This window comes from Pleurodeles waltl, chromosome 5 (assembly GCF_031143425.1).
Source record: "Pleurodeles waltl isolate 20211129_DDA chromosome 5, aPleWal1.hap1.20221129, whole genome shotgun sequence".
Taxonomy (NCBI): Eukaryota; Metazoa; Chordata; class Amphibia; order Caudata; family Salamandridae; genus Pleurodeles; species Pleurodeles waltl.
In genome coordinates this window covers 1,442,856,785-1,442,870,819 of record NC_090444.1, presented here as the reverse complement: position 1 = coordinate 1,442,870,819, position 14,035 = coordinate 1,442,856,785, and positions in this window count along the sequence as shown.

Here is a 14,035-nt window from a genome sequence, read left to right as displayed (position 1 = left end):
CACAAAAATGCAATGTCACAATATAATAGTCGGTAAGCAGCATGGCGGCACATCAGCATGCAGTCTGCACTCCTCATCAGCCTCCAGCCGCACATCTCGACTTCCTACCAAGAGCCCAAGCATTGAGGGTCAGTGGACTGCTGGTGGAGGAGCCACAGTATGCCCCCCTTGTGACTCTCCAAGTTAATGATGCAACAGATTAAAAACAAATGACAAAAAACAACAAGAGCACAGAGGAGGAAACATCCTCCTAAAACCATTCACTAGCAGGATACCCTTCCCACTGAACGAAAAATATGAATCTTTTGCAAAACAGGTGGAAATCACACATTTCCTGTACTTCATGGTCAGGTTCATGGTCAACAAAGATAGGATGGGGCTGAGTAAAAGACGGTGAAAAGGAGTTGCCCAATAGGGTTTGAACTGTGAGGAATGGAAAAACAGGATGGATCCTCAAAGTCAACAGTAATTGAACTCAAAAAAGCCACAGGATAAGGTCTTGAGTGATTTTGAAAGGCCTGTAAAACCAGGGTTTGAACATGGTGAAGGAAAAACAAAAATGTAACAGGTTATAAGACTCCTGAACCCTGTCTTTGCCCTTCTAAGGGGAAGAAATGTTATGATGGACATCAGCACAACATCTCTTTTTGGCCTTTAACATCATGAAGTTTGAAAAATAAATTCTGACAAATGGACCATAGGTGCCGGAGGAAACTAGTTGCAGCAGGAACACCGAAGGAAACTAGAAAACCGGAAGGAAAGGCTGGGGGATAGAATCCCTGCAGACAAAAGAAAGGAGTAGATTGAAGGGCACTATGAATTGAATTATCATAGGAAAATTCAGCCAAAGGCAACATAGAAGACCAATCGCTTTAAGTGGTATTGCAAAAGCAACAGAGGTATTGTTTGAGCCCCTGGTTCAGGTGTTCAGTCTGCCCATTAGTTGTGGATGGAAACCAGAAGATAAGGTAACCTCAATCTGTCACGATTGATGAAAGGACTTCCAAAAATGGGATATGTATTGAGGGCCTCGTTCTGAAACAATCACTTGGGGAAGGCCATACAGACAAAAACGTTCCTGCAAAAATATATAACCCAGGGTTTTAGCAGATGGGAGTTTTTTTCAGAGCAGTGTAGTGGGCCATTATAGTTAGGGACTCAGCATTCACCACAATTCCTTCATAGCCATTGGCTGGAGGCAGGAGAACAATGAAGTCAGTGAAACTGGTATCCAGGGTTTAGGCAGAAAAGGTAAGGGTTGAAGGAGCCCAGAATAAAAGAATGAAAAGTATAATTTTGAGTACAGATTAGAGAAAGAAGGGACATAGAGGTCATCAAACTGAATACCACCAAATAGAACAAAGTACTAATTTAAGTGTAGCCTTATAGCCTCTATATATTGCAGTTGTGGAATCCTGATACATCCTGAGACCTTCTACTCTCAGATCTTTTGAGGGAATGAAGACAGTGTTACCCTTAAAGACTAGCTCACCTTTCATATGCACTCATTCCTTGCAATGTGGTAAATTCTGCCTTCTGGACATTAGCATAACTATTTCACACCTCATTAACACTTTCACTGCTAGGCCTCATGTTGGACCTCCATAGGTTTTTTCCCCACATAGGCTGCAAATTTCTGTTCTTTTGTTCCCCACATCCTCTGGATTCTGAAGGGGACCGAGAAATAAGCCAAAATATACCAACATTTTCAGTTTTTTGGGTACAAATTTGAAAAGTGCTGCAGAAGATAGTGTCTGTGTTTTTCCTCAAAGGTTTGTGATGCTAAAATCACCATCTTCATAGCTTTCAGGAACAGGCAGACTTGATTCATAAAACCAAATGTTTTACCACAGTTTTGGAATTTTACTAGGATATAGCTCATTTTTCCTATTTTGTTTGCTTGTAACCTCCTTCCAGTTTGTGATAGAGATGGGTGTGAAACCCATGTTGGATTCCAAGAGCTATACATTTCTTAAAAGTAGACAAACTCTAAATTCTCTATGTCTATCCAACATTCTCCCACTTATCCCAATAACAATCCTGCCCCATTTAGCTGGCCTAGTGTCCGCGAGAGGAACAGATCAGACCAAGGTCAATTAGTGTCCTTTTGTGAAGGACTTCATTTATGTTAGTTTGATTCATTTTTGTCGTTAGCGCTAAGCCCAGCCACAAAAGTAGGGCAGCAGTTTTATTGGGACAAGTGGGGAAATGCTGGGCGACAGGATTTTAAGGATTGCTTCTGATTCTGAAAGAATACACCACAGAAATGCAAGCAATATGTGTGATTTTAGTCAAAATGTGAGGTTTGCATGGTATCATGGGTAGAACAATCTTATGGGATTCATAAGAGGAACATCACTCTGTACTCCCCTTGCTCTCTAGTTTTCAGAAATGCCTGGGTTTAGTAGGTTTTCCTGTGTGGCTGCCAAACCCAGGCCGAAAAACTGCACCTACCCTATTTGTTGCTATTGCCTCTTTGAGTCTTGGACCCCACGCTTTTGCAGGAACTAGGCCCACTCACACAGGTGAGGTACCATTTTTATCAAGAGATATATCTAGAAACTCTGGGTGGCAGGAAGCTTGAGGCTCAGAGCAGTTTCCAGTTCTTTGAAGAATCTAAGCAAACCACCCTGGAGTCCCCCTGCTGTCTAATTTACAAAAATATCCATAGAGGGTAGATTTTCCCTAGAGACAATGTACACCCTGTAAGAGAAAAACAGAAAAGACAATTACTACTGCACAAGCACATATGCCTCAAGTTCACACACATACTGGTTGGATTTGGCACAAAGGTGAGTGAAAAGTTCTAAATGGAAATTTAATTACCAAAAGATTTCACAAAGTGAATAATTGAACATTCAAAATTCCTAAACCAATGACTCCGAATTTAATGAGCTGCTAAGCCATGTCAAGGCACCAACTGCTTTACAGGCCATTCACACACCTTTCATGCATGACACACACAAAACCATTCACACCGCCAGCCATGGGACCAGCACACTGCCACACTCACATCAACAAACAACACCATTCAGGGGCCCATCACTTTCACATGTACACAGGACTGACACAGCAATCACACTGCATGGAAGCTGACAGAGTGTGTGGACTGGAATTTAGCTAGCAATGAGTATGTAGTGACCAGCAGCAAGCATTGCCAACTAAATACCAGCTCACATACCACGAGCCAAGTAGCAGTCTATTCACACCACCAGGCAAGCGCCAGTCCGTGCACACCACAAGTCAAGCACCAGTCCACATTGACTGCCAGACAAGGGCCAGTTAACAAACACACCATCAGCCAAGCACCAGTCCATGCACACTGCCAGCCCAGTGCAAGTCTACACACACAACCAGCCAGGTGGTAGACTACACACAATGCAAGAAGAGTACAACTCAATTCACAGCGTCAGCCAAGCGCCAGTCCACTTACACCACCATCACATTTTTTTAATGGAAAAGAAAACACAAACCAATTTGAAGGAGATGAAAAACCAACTATGCATGCCTATGACTACAAACACAACATATCAAACTAAATATATTCAACTAATACCAACCAAGAAACTGAACACAAAATATAAAATAATACAAACCAGTCCCTTAAATTTTACTCTCAGAGTTCCTCCCAATACATGAGTTGCATGTGATACAATTTAAAACATGTGGGCACACACAGTCCATAATAAAAATAATACTCAGGGAGGCAGTACATAGGACTTGCATTTCATTTGCCTCTTTGGACACAGACTTTACATCTCCAACAGAGAATTTTTTGGGGTGTGTGAGAGGAATGTAATCAGGAAAGAGCTGATACTTCAATCTAGTCAATCCTCCACCACTCTTGCCTCCTCCATTAAAGACTGCTGCAACTGGGCAAAAGTCATTTTTGAATATGGAAAACAATCCTTCAATACAATAAATAAATTGAAGGTTGCACTAATTAAACAAATGGACGGCCAACTTCTCATACCAAATGTATGACTTACAAACAGCAATGTAAGGTTCCAATCTCTGATCTACTCGCTGATCGAAAAAGGTGTGGATATCCGGGATGGTCAATAGAAGAATCTTTCCCATTATATACCCTTTAATTATAGATATATCCAGAATTACTCTCAGACAGCATATACATCTTAATTCCATTACATGTCCTCTTGCTAGGAATGTACTGCCTAAAAAACATCCAAAGCTATTTCTTTCTCTGGAACATAGATCTCAGTACAGTGATCTACAAAATGATCTAGGACAGGCTGAATTTTAAACAGACAGTCTCAATCAGAGTGATTCCTTGGCAATGCTGAAGCAATATCAATAAAATGCAGCCTTCAAAGCAGAAGTAAATTCTGATCATGACTTGTAGTTGCAGGAAATATAGCAATTGTCATCAATGGACTAGTAGACCAATGTGAAGACAGCAACGGCTTCTTTATCAATCCCATCAGCAAAGTTAAACTCCAGAACTTCATCATATCATCCAGATTTGTGTGAGTCCACAGGCTAGCTCTAAAATGGGGCTTACCTCTGGCAATGTTGTCCCTCAAATACTGTTCAGCTTACAAATTAGCTTGGTCAACAATCTCATCCAAAAAATACATCATCGATAAACAACTGAAAGAAATGTATAGAAAAAAAGTCAGAAAGCACCTCACATCCTGCAACACCACTGATTGCAGGCAGCACCAGCTGCACTATGTTTAGGGCAACCCAGAGTTTAGCATTTCCATTGGCAAGCCTTCCATCCCCAGGCTGCAATACAGATTCCTCTTGGTGCACTATTGGCATAAAAGAGGCACTCATTTCCCACTGATAGTGCCTTCATCATCATACAAATTCCTCTTGGACAGAAAATGCACTGCGAGAATCTTGGACTTCATCCTCTGCCTCAGATGCAGAGTCAGTCTCAGAACCATAGTCAGAGGGTTGAAAAGCGAATCAACAACCTTCTAAGCGGTCAACCTGTGGTTAGCCATGATCCTTGCTAATAAAAGTAACACAACAAATAAGTCAAAGATAACCATCACTGTGTAAAATAAGTAATTAAGGGCCAGATGTTGCAAGATATGCTTTTGCGATTCTGAAATTGCGAGTCGGTGCGACTCGCAATTTCAGAATCGCAAAAGCATATGCAGAATGGTGTCTCAGACACCTTCTGCAAATCGCTATGGGGTCGCAAAGACCCACCTCATTAATATTAATGAGGTGGGTCGCATTTTGCGACCCCATAGAGATTCCCTGCACTCACAGGGATGGTGGACTGCTGAAGTTAGCAGACCTCCATGTCTGTGACTGCTTTTTAAATAAAGCAGTTTTTTTTTCATTTTGCAGCCCGTTTTCCTTAAAGGAAAACGAGTTGCAAAATAAAAAAAAATACCGAAACCATTTGGTTTAATTTTTTCAGTGTAGGCAGTGGTCCATTGGACCACTGCCTGCTCTGAAAAAATAATCTAGGCAACATTCACAAAGGGGAACGGGTTCCATGGGGACCCCTTCCCTTTGCCCTTTTGCAAAAGACAATGGGGGTCATTCTGACCCTGGCGGTCATGGACCGCCAGGGCCGGGGTTGGAGGATGCACCGCCAACAGGCTGGCGGTGCATCAAGGGCAATTCTGACCGCAGCGGTAAAGCCGCGGTCAGAAAAGGGAAACCGGCGGTTTCCCGCCGGTTTTCCCCTGCCCCTGTGAATCCTCCACGGCGGCGCTGCAAGCAGCGCCGCCATGGGGATTCCGACCCCCTTCCCGCCAGCCTGGTTCTGGTGGTTTTCACCGCCAGAACCAGGCTGGCAGGAACGGGTGTTGTGGGGCCCCTGGGGGCCCCTGCAGTGCCCATGCCAATGGCATGGGCACTGCCGGGGCCCCCTAAAAGGGCCCCACATTGATTTTCAGTGTCTGCCTAGCAGACACTGAAAATCGCGACAGGTGCAACTGCACCCGTCGCACACCAGCAACTCCGCCGGCTCCATTCGGAGCCGGTTTCCTCGTTGCTGGTGCTTTCCCGCTGGGCGGGCTGGCGGCCTTTTGGCGGTCGCCCGCCAGCCCAGCGGGAAAGTCAGAATGACCGCCGCAGTCTTTTGACCGCGGTACGGTCTTCTGGCGGTTCCCGCCAGGCCGGCGGCTTCCGCCAAAAGGCCGCCCGCCCGCCCATGGAGGCTGGATCACATTGTGTCCGCTGGCTGTGACGGCTACACTGTGGTGGTAGTGGAGGTAGTGGGAGGCTCCTGCTGGGGTGGTCGCAGAGGTGACCCCACCACCAGGGAGCTCCCATCGGAGGAGGTATCAGAGTCTGTATTGCCCCTCCAGTCTCCGCCGTGGTGCTCCCCTCAGCCTCTGTCCCACTGTCCCACTGGTGCCCTCAGAGTCAGTGGACTCTGCCTCCTGGGTCCTGTGGGATGCAGCGCCCTCCGTCTCCGGTGCCTCTTCTCCTCCGCCAGATGATGCTAATGCACATAAGGACAGGATGACAAAACAAGAAAGGGGGGGAGAGACAAAGGATACACTGGGTCAATGACTGCACGAACACCACTGTTGGCGTACACAGCACCCTAACACACAGGGAACAGGCCTACTCACTATGCATTGCACTACCAGTGATATTGCTAGCCACCAAGGCATGGGGAGGAAAACACACCACCAACTGCAGCACACCAGGGACTGGCGCAGCCCTGCCCAGTAGTGGATGTTAACAAGCTAGGCTGCCGTCAAGGTCCAATCAGACCTCTAGCCACCAGAGGACCTACGCTGCTATGTATGGCCTGGCCTAGGGGGACCCAAGGACAAACACCCACCTGGATACCACCCATAAGGCATAAGCTGTAATGATAGGCACTGTACTCACCCCCTTGTGGCTGTTGTGTTTCCCTCATCGCCCATCCAGCTCTCGGTAGGCCACTGCCAGTATGCAGGCCATCAGGGGGGTCAGGGTTCGATGGGAACCCCTTCCTCATTGGGAGGCGATCCCCAGCTGTGCCTCCTCGGTCTTCCGTGCCCAGCATTTCAGATCCTCCCACCGTTTGCGACAGTGCGTGCTCCGCCTGCCATAGACCCCCAGGTTCCACACCTCCTTGACGTTGGCACGCCATATACCCTTATTTTGATGGGCACTGACCTGCAGACGCAAGTCAGACAGGAGAATACCATTAGACAAACAGTCCAGCCTGTCACACACATGGCCCACCATACCCCTTTCCATCACCATTGGAACATACACAATGCAGCTCACAACATGTACACCGCCAATAGATAATCCCCCCGTACACATGCCTTCACACACATCTCCATACATGCATGCCACATGCATCATGCCCACAGTGTACTCACCTGTTGGTCTGGAAACCCATACATCAGTCTGTACTGGGGTAGGACCCCATCCACCAGGTGCTCTAACTCCTCCGAAGCGAAGGCTGGGGCCCTTTCCCCGGTGAGGAATATGATAGAACATGGTAGTCATGTCTGCGACGGTGCAAACCGTCACCGCCGACGTAGATCACCATTGGCCATTGTGACCCATAGGGCCCAATATTAACCAATGAGAAGTTGCACAGCCGTTCCTGACCGCCTCCCACCACAGCGCACAACGTCAGCGGAATTACCTCACTTCCACCTGTACCGCCACACAGGACAGGTGGACGCCTTTTCAGGGGAGAGCCCTAGGGAATAATGCTGCATCACAGGAGCACCTACTGGACAAATCACACTGACCCATCACATATTCACAGAATGCAAACTACTGTTGTGGCTCCATTGTTCAGTTTGTGACAGGCTCCTCACTCTTGTGTGCCATAGATTCCTACCACTGAGGATGAATAAGAGATAGAGTCATACCCCAGTGTACAGACCCCTGGTGGACTTGGCTACACTGGAGGACAGGCACATAATACTCATCTATAGACTGCACAGGGCCACAATAACAGAGCTGTGTGCCTAATTGGAGCATGACCTGATATCTGCTATTTGTCACCGCACTGGGATCGCCCCTCTTGTGCAAGTGCTATCAGTACTCCATTTCCTGACAACTGGTTCTATCAAAGGACAGTGGGCTTGGCAGCAGGAATGTCACAGCCAATGTTCTCAATAGTGCTGACAAGAGTATTGTCTGCCCTGATAAAACACATGTGCAGTGTTGGACCTGGCCCTTTTTGCAGGGTCATCCCCAAACTTTTTGCCTTCTTCCTCCTATTTTTCCTGACCTGTTTTTGTTGGCTTTAGAACTTTGAGCACATTACTAGTGCTAACCAGTGCTAAAGTGCATATGGTCTCTGTGTAAATTGTACTGTTGATTGGTTTATCCATGATTGGCATGTTTGATTTGCTGGTGAGTCCATAGTAAAGTGCACAGGGCCTGTAAATCAAATGGTACTAGTGGGCATCCAGCACTGGTTGTGCCACCCACATAGGTTGCCCTGTAATCATGTCTTAGACCTGCCACTGCAGTGTCTGTGTGTGCAGTTTTTAAACTGTAAATTCAACCTTGGCAAGTATCCTCACTTGCTAGGCCTAACCCTTCCCTTTTCCTCTAAATGTGAAATTCCTAAGGTAGGCCCTAGGTAGCCCCATGGGCAGGGTGCAGTGTATGGTTAAGGTAGGAAATATACTAATGTGTTTTATATGCCCTGACAGTGAAATACTACCAAATTAGTTTTTCACTTTTGCAAGGCCTATCTCTCTCATAGGTTAACCTGGGGGCTGCCTTTAAACATGGTTAAAGCGTAGATTCCCTTTGGGAGCAGATAGACATGTGGCGTATGGGACCTCTGAACTCACAATTTAAAAATACATCTTTTAGTAAAGTTGTTTTTGAGAAGTTGGCATTTTCTTGCTTAAACCATTTGTTTGACTCTGCCTGTTTGTGGATTCTCTGTCTGGGTTAGTTTGACAGTTGGCCTGTTTGCACCTCTCTCCAGGCAGTGACACAAAGGGGGCTGGTGTATAGCCTGCATATTCTGATGAGCCACCTATGCTAGGAGGGAGGGGAGGAGTGGCCACTTACACCTGAAAGGGCTGTGCATACCCTTACACAATGAAGTCTCTAACCTCCTGGTGTGTGTTTGAGACCATGCCTGGGTAAGGCAGGATTTCACAAACAAGTGAGACTTTCCTTTTCAAAGGCCAAGATGGGTATAAGAAGAGCACTGTACCTCACAGACACTAACTGGAGAAGTAACTTGAACTAGAACCTGCATCCTGTCAAGAAGAACTGCCTGGCTGCCCAAAAGACTCACCTGTCAGCTTACTGTGAAGGCCTGCTACCTTGCTCTTGCCCTGCTGCCTTGCTGCTCTCTGGCTGTGATGAAGAAGTGCTCTCCAAGGGCTTGGATAGAGCTTGCCTCCTGTTCCCTGAAGTCTCAGGACCAGAAAGACTTCATCTCTACAAGGGCTCCTTATGCAGCACAATTTGATGCACAGCCTGCCAGAATCGACGCGCAGCTTACACCGCAGTTAAAGTTTCACCGCACGACGAACCGAAATGACGCAGTCTGACGTCGCAATGAGAAGATCGACGCAGCGCCAGTGTAGTGACTGGAAATACGACGCATGGCCCACTGAATCGATGCACAGCTGAGCCGGAACGACGCAGCCCGACTTCCAGAGAGGAATCGACACAGCGCCTGCCGTGCGGTACAAAATATGGCGCAACACCCACCAAATTGACGCAGTTCCCGTGACTTCATCCTGCCAGCACAGGAAATCCATGCATCATCCCTGGAGCATCTGAAAACCCAGCAACCCAAAGAGGATCCACGACCGAGCGCCAGAAATCGACACGCAGCCGTCCCTGCGTGAAAACTAAATAAGGCATCACTGTGTGCGGCCCAAGAAATCGACGCACACCCCTTTGTTTCCACGCATCTCCTCCTCTGTGGTTCTTTGTGGAGATTTTGCATGCAAACCAGGTACTTTGTGCTTGAAAGATACTTTGTTTGCTTTTAAAAGACTTAAGACACTTTATATCACTTCACAGTGATATCTCAACATATACTTATTGCATTTTAATTGTTTTGACCTACATCCTATCAGATAAATAATATATATTTTTCTAAACACTGTGTGTGGTGTATTTTTGTGGTTCTATATGGTGTTATTGTATGATTTATTGCACAAATACTTTACACATTGCCTTCTAAGTTAAGCATGACTGCTCAGTACCAAGCTACCAGATGGTGGGCGCAGGATAATTTGGATTGTGTGTGACCTACCCTGACTAGAGTGAGGGTCCTTGCTTTGACAGGAAGTAACCTGACTGCCAACCAAAGACCCCATATCTAACATGCAGCTACATTGCATTCCCCCAGGTGGAAGATGTGGCCACTGTGAGGGCAGAGTTTTATGCAATTTTACATGTACCCAATATAATTGGGGCAATTAATGGAACACATATTGCATTTGTCCCCCCTGCCAGAATGAACATATGTATTTTTTGAAACAGATATAACCATTGCAAATGAACTGTACATAGAATGAGCATAGATTTAATGACCTGTAGCTGGCGTAGTGATCACACCTGGAGTATTTGTCATATCACCAACATCTGCAAAATGAATATCTAGAGGGAACAGTAAGTGGACATTGAATTGGGATTTACGAGCATGCCAATGCCACACAGATTACAACCAAAGTAATTTTAGTGTAAAGTTACACTGTCTTACCTGTGTGTCATTGGAAGTACTGACGGATTACAGATGTTCTGTTGTCCTCATCTTCATCCTCTGCCTCCTCACTGTCCACAGGGTCCACTGCTGCCACAGGGTCACCTTCAGTCCCCTCCTCCTGCAGAAAAGTCACATGTCATCTGAGGGCCAGGGTTTTGCAACATTCAGCATGCAACTGCTATCTGGCATACCTTTCTGGGTGAGTAGCACAGGGATCCACCTGTCAGATGGAGGCACCTGAACCTGGCCTTCAGGAGGCCAAAGGTCCACTAGATTATTCTTCTGGTTTGCCCATGTGCCTGATTATAACAGTCCCCAGCCTATGTCCTGGCATTCCTCACAGGGGTCAGAAGCCACATTAGGTTTGGGTAGCCAGATTCACCTGCAAGAATTGAGGGACAACATTTAGTCTTACATAATCTAATGGGGAGAACACCTGAAGGCATACACTGGCATACAGTGGGTGGGGGCTCTGGTTCACCTATTAGCCATACCCTGTGCCTCTGTGTACATGTTGCATTTATGTGATGGGACAGTGGGAATTGCAAGGAACGTGCAAATCTAGTCAGTGATGCAGTAAAAGTTAATCTGATCGTTGTCCATCACCATGACATGGTGAGCGCCTGTCCTGTATGTAGGGACAGGTGGAAGTGAGGTAAATCCGCTGACGTTGTGCGTCGTGGTGGAAGGCGGTCTTGCACCATGGTGCAGTTCCTCATTGGATAATATGGGGATCCATGGAGTAATGTGGTCAATGGGGATCTGCGCCAGTGGTGATGGTATACACCCCACGTACGTGACCACCATTTTCTATCTGATTCCTCACTTGTTTCCTGACATTCAACAGGAGACCACCTACACTGCATGTGCTGCTGTGACCTGTATCTGGAACCTACCATGGCCCGTGTGACCAGGGAAAGGGCCCCTGCCTTCACTTTGGAGGAATTGAAACGATTGGTGGATGGGGTCCTACCCCAGTACGGACTGCTGTATGGGCATCCAGACCAACAGGTGAGTACACTGTGGGCAGGATGCATGTGGCATAGATGCATGGGGATGTGTGTGAAGGCATTGTTAAAGGGGGGATTATATGTTGGTGGTGTACCTGTCATGCGCTGGGCAATGTGTGTGCCAATGGTGAGGGAAATGTCATGGTGGGCCATGTGTGTGACAGCCTGGACTGTTCATTTAATGGTGTTCTGCTGTCTTTATTGTTTCTGCAGGTCAGCGCCCATCAAAAGAAGGGCATGATGCATATGGGAAGGATGCATGGAGAAGTGTGTGCAAGCATCGTGTCACCGGGGGGATGTCATGTGGTGATGTACATGGTGTGCGCCGGACGATGTGTGTGCCAATGGTGAAGGAAACAGGATTGCTGGGCCATATGTGTTGCAGGCTGGATTATATGTGTAATGCTGTCCCCCTGTCTGTATGGCCTCTGCAGATCAGCACCCATCAAAAGAAGGGATTATGGCCTGCCATCACCCAGGACGTGCGGACCCAGGGGGTCTATGGCAGGCAGAGCACCCACTGTCGGAAACAGTGGGAGGACCTGAGACGCTGGGCACGGAAGACCACGGAGGCCCAGCTGGGGATGGTCTCCGAAAAAGGAAAGGGACAGAGATTGATTCAGGCTCTGGTCTCCTCTCTGATGGCAGCCATTGTCATTGTCCCTACCGTCTTCCCTCCAACTACCACTTCGCAGTCCCAGTCTCCTCAACTCCAACCCATCCCATGCACACATACAGATGAGCATTCACACAAAACAACATACTAGAGTGGCACAGTTAAACACATGCACCACACTTCAGAACACAAGCTCACACTCAAACATCAGACAGTTGCAGACACAACCACATCCACATCCACATCCACTGCCTCCACTGTCTTCCCCTCTTCCCCCTCCACCACCTCCCTCACAGTCACGTCCACACATGCACCTGCATGCACTGCTTCAACATCCACCACCAGCATCCCTACACTAAGCAGTGCACACATCCACACATGCACCTGCATGCACTGCTTCAACATCCACCACCAGCATCCCTACACCAAGTAGTGCACACATCTCACTAGCAGCACTTCTACAATATCCATGCATGCGTCCCCTGTGTGCTCTCCAAACCTGTCTGTCCCTTCCTCCTAAACGTCACAAACGCAAGCACTCAGACACCCAACAGCCATCCACCTCACATCAGCACACTCCCCATGCACCTGAACCCAAGTCTAGCAGACATACTTCTCTAACAACCAACCCCTCAACTTCCACACCCATCCCTCCTCCCTTTTCTCACCCCACCATCTCGAAAAAGGTTTTCCTTGCCCAACTTGACCTCTTCCCTCCCCCTCTTCGTCCGGCCCGTAAGAGCAAGGTCCCAATGACCCAGCCCAGCACCTCAGCCAAACAGGCCACACGGACAGTGGAGGTACCTCCTAGTCGTGGAGGCAAGACAATGGTGGATCCTACTCCATCAGCCAGGAAGGGTAAGGATCCCACACCCACTGCCATGAATTGGAAGCCCTCAACTCCTGCCATGAAGGGGAAGTAGGCCGCATCTTCTGGCATGAAGTGGAAGAAGCTCTTGACTCCTGCCATGAAGGGGAAGAAGCCCATGACTCCTGCCATGAAGGGGAAGATGCCCTCGACTCCTGCCATGAAGGGGAAGGAGGCCGCAACTCCTGCCATGAAGAGGAAGAAGCCCTCGACTTCTGCCATGAAGGGGAATAAGCCCTTGACTCCAGCAGAGGCTGGCAGGATGACACCACCACCAGTGATCACAGAGCTTTCACCTCCAGCTGAAGCAGTGCAGCCCACTCCTCCTGCAGAGGCTGCACCTTTACCTTCCCAGACAGTACAGCCCTCACCTCCACCAGAGGCTGCCCGGGAGGCACCTTCACCTGCTGTAACAGTGCAACCCTCACCTCCAGCAGAGGGCATGTAGGCCACCCTCCTGGGAATGCTGTACAAGAAGCCCCCTCCAGAAGAGATGGGCAAATCACCCACCTGAGAGACTGTGACCTTGCATTCCCAAGCACAGAGAAATGGGCATGGAGCCCCCTCCAGAAGCAATGGGCAAGTCACCCACCTGATAGTATGAGCTTGCACTCCCCAGCACTGAGAAATGGGCATGGAGCCCCCTCCAGAAGAAGTGGGCAAGTCACCCACCTGAGAGACTGTGACCTTGCACTCACCAGCACAGAGAAATGGACATGGAGTCCCCTTCAGAACCATTGGGCAATTTTCCGACTTCGACTGAGGTGCCCCCAACCGCAACCCCCTGAGGTGCCTGCCCACTTGCAAAATGATGCCCCTGCAGAGTTTGATGCACATTATGTCAGGAGGCAAGTTGGGCCTTGGACTGTACCCCGTGGCCATGTGGGCCCTTTGTA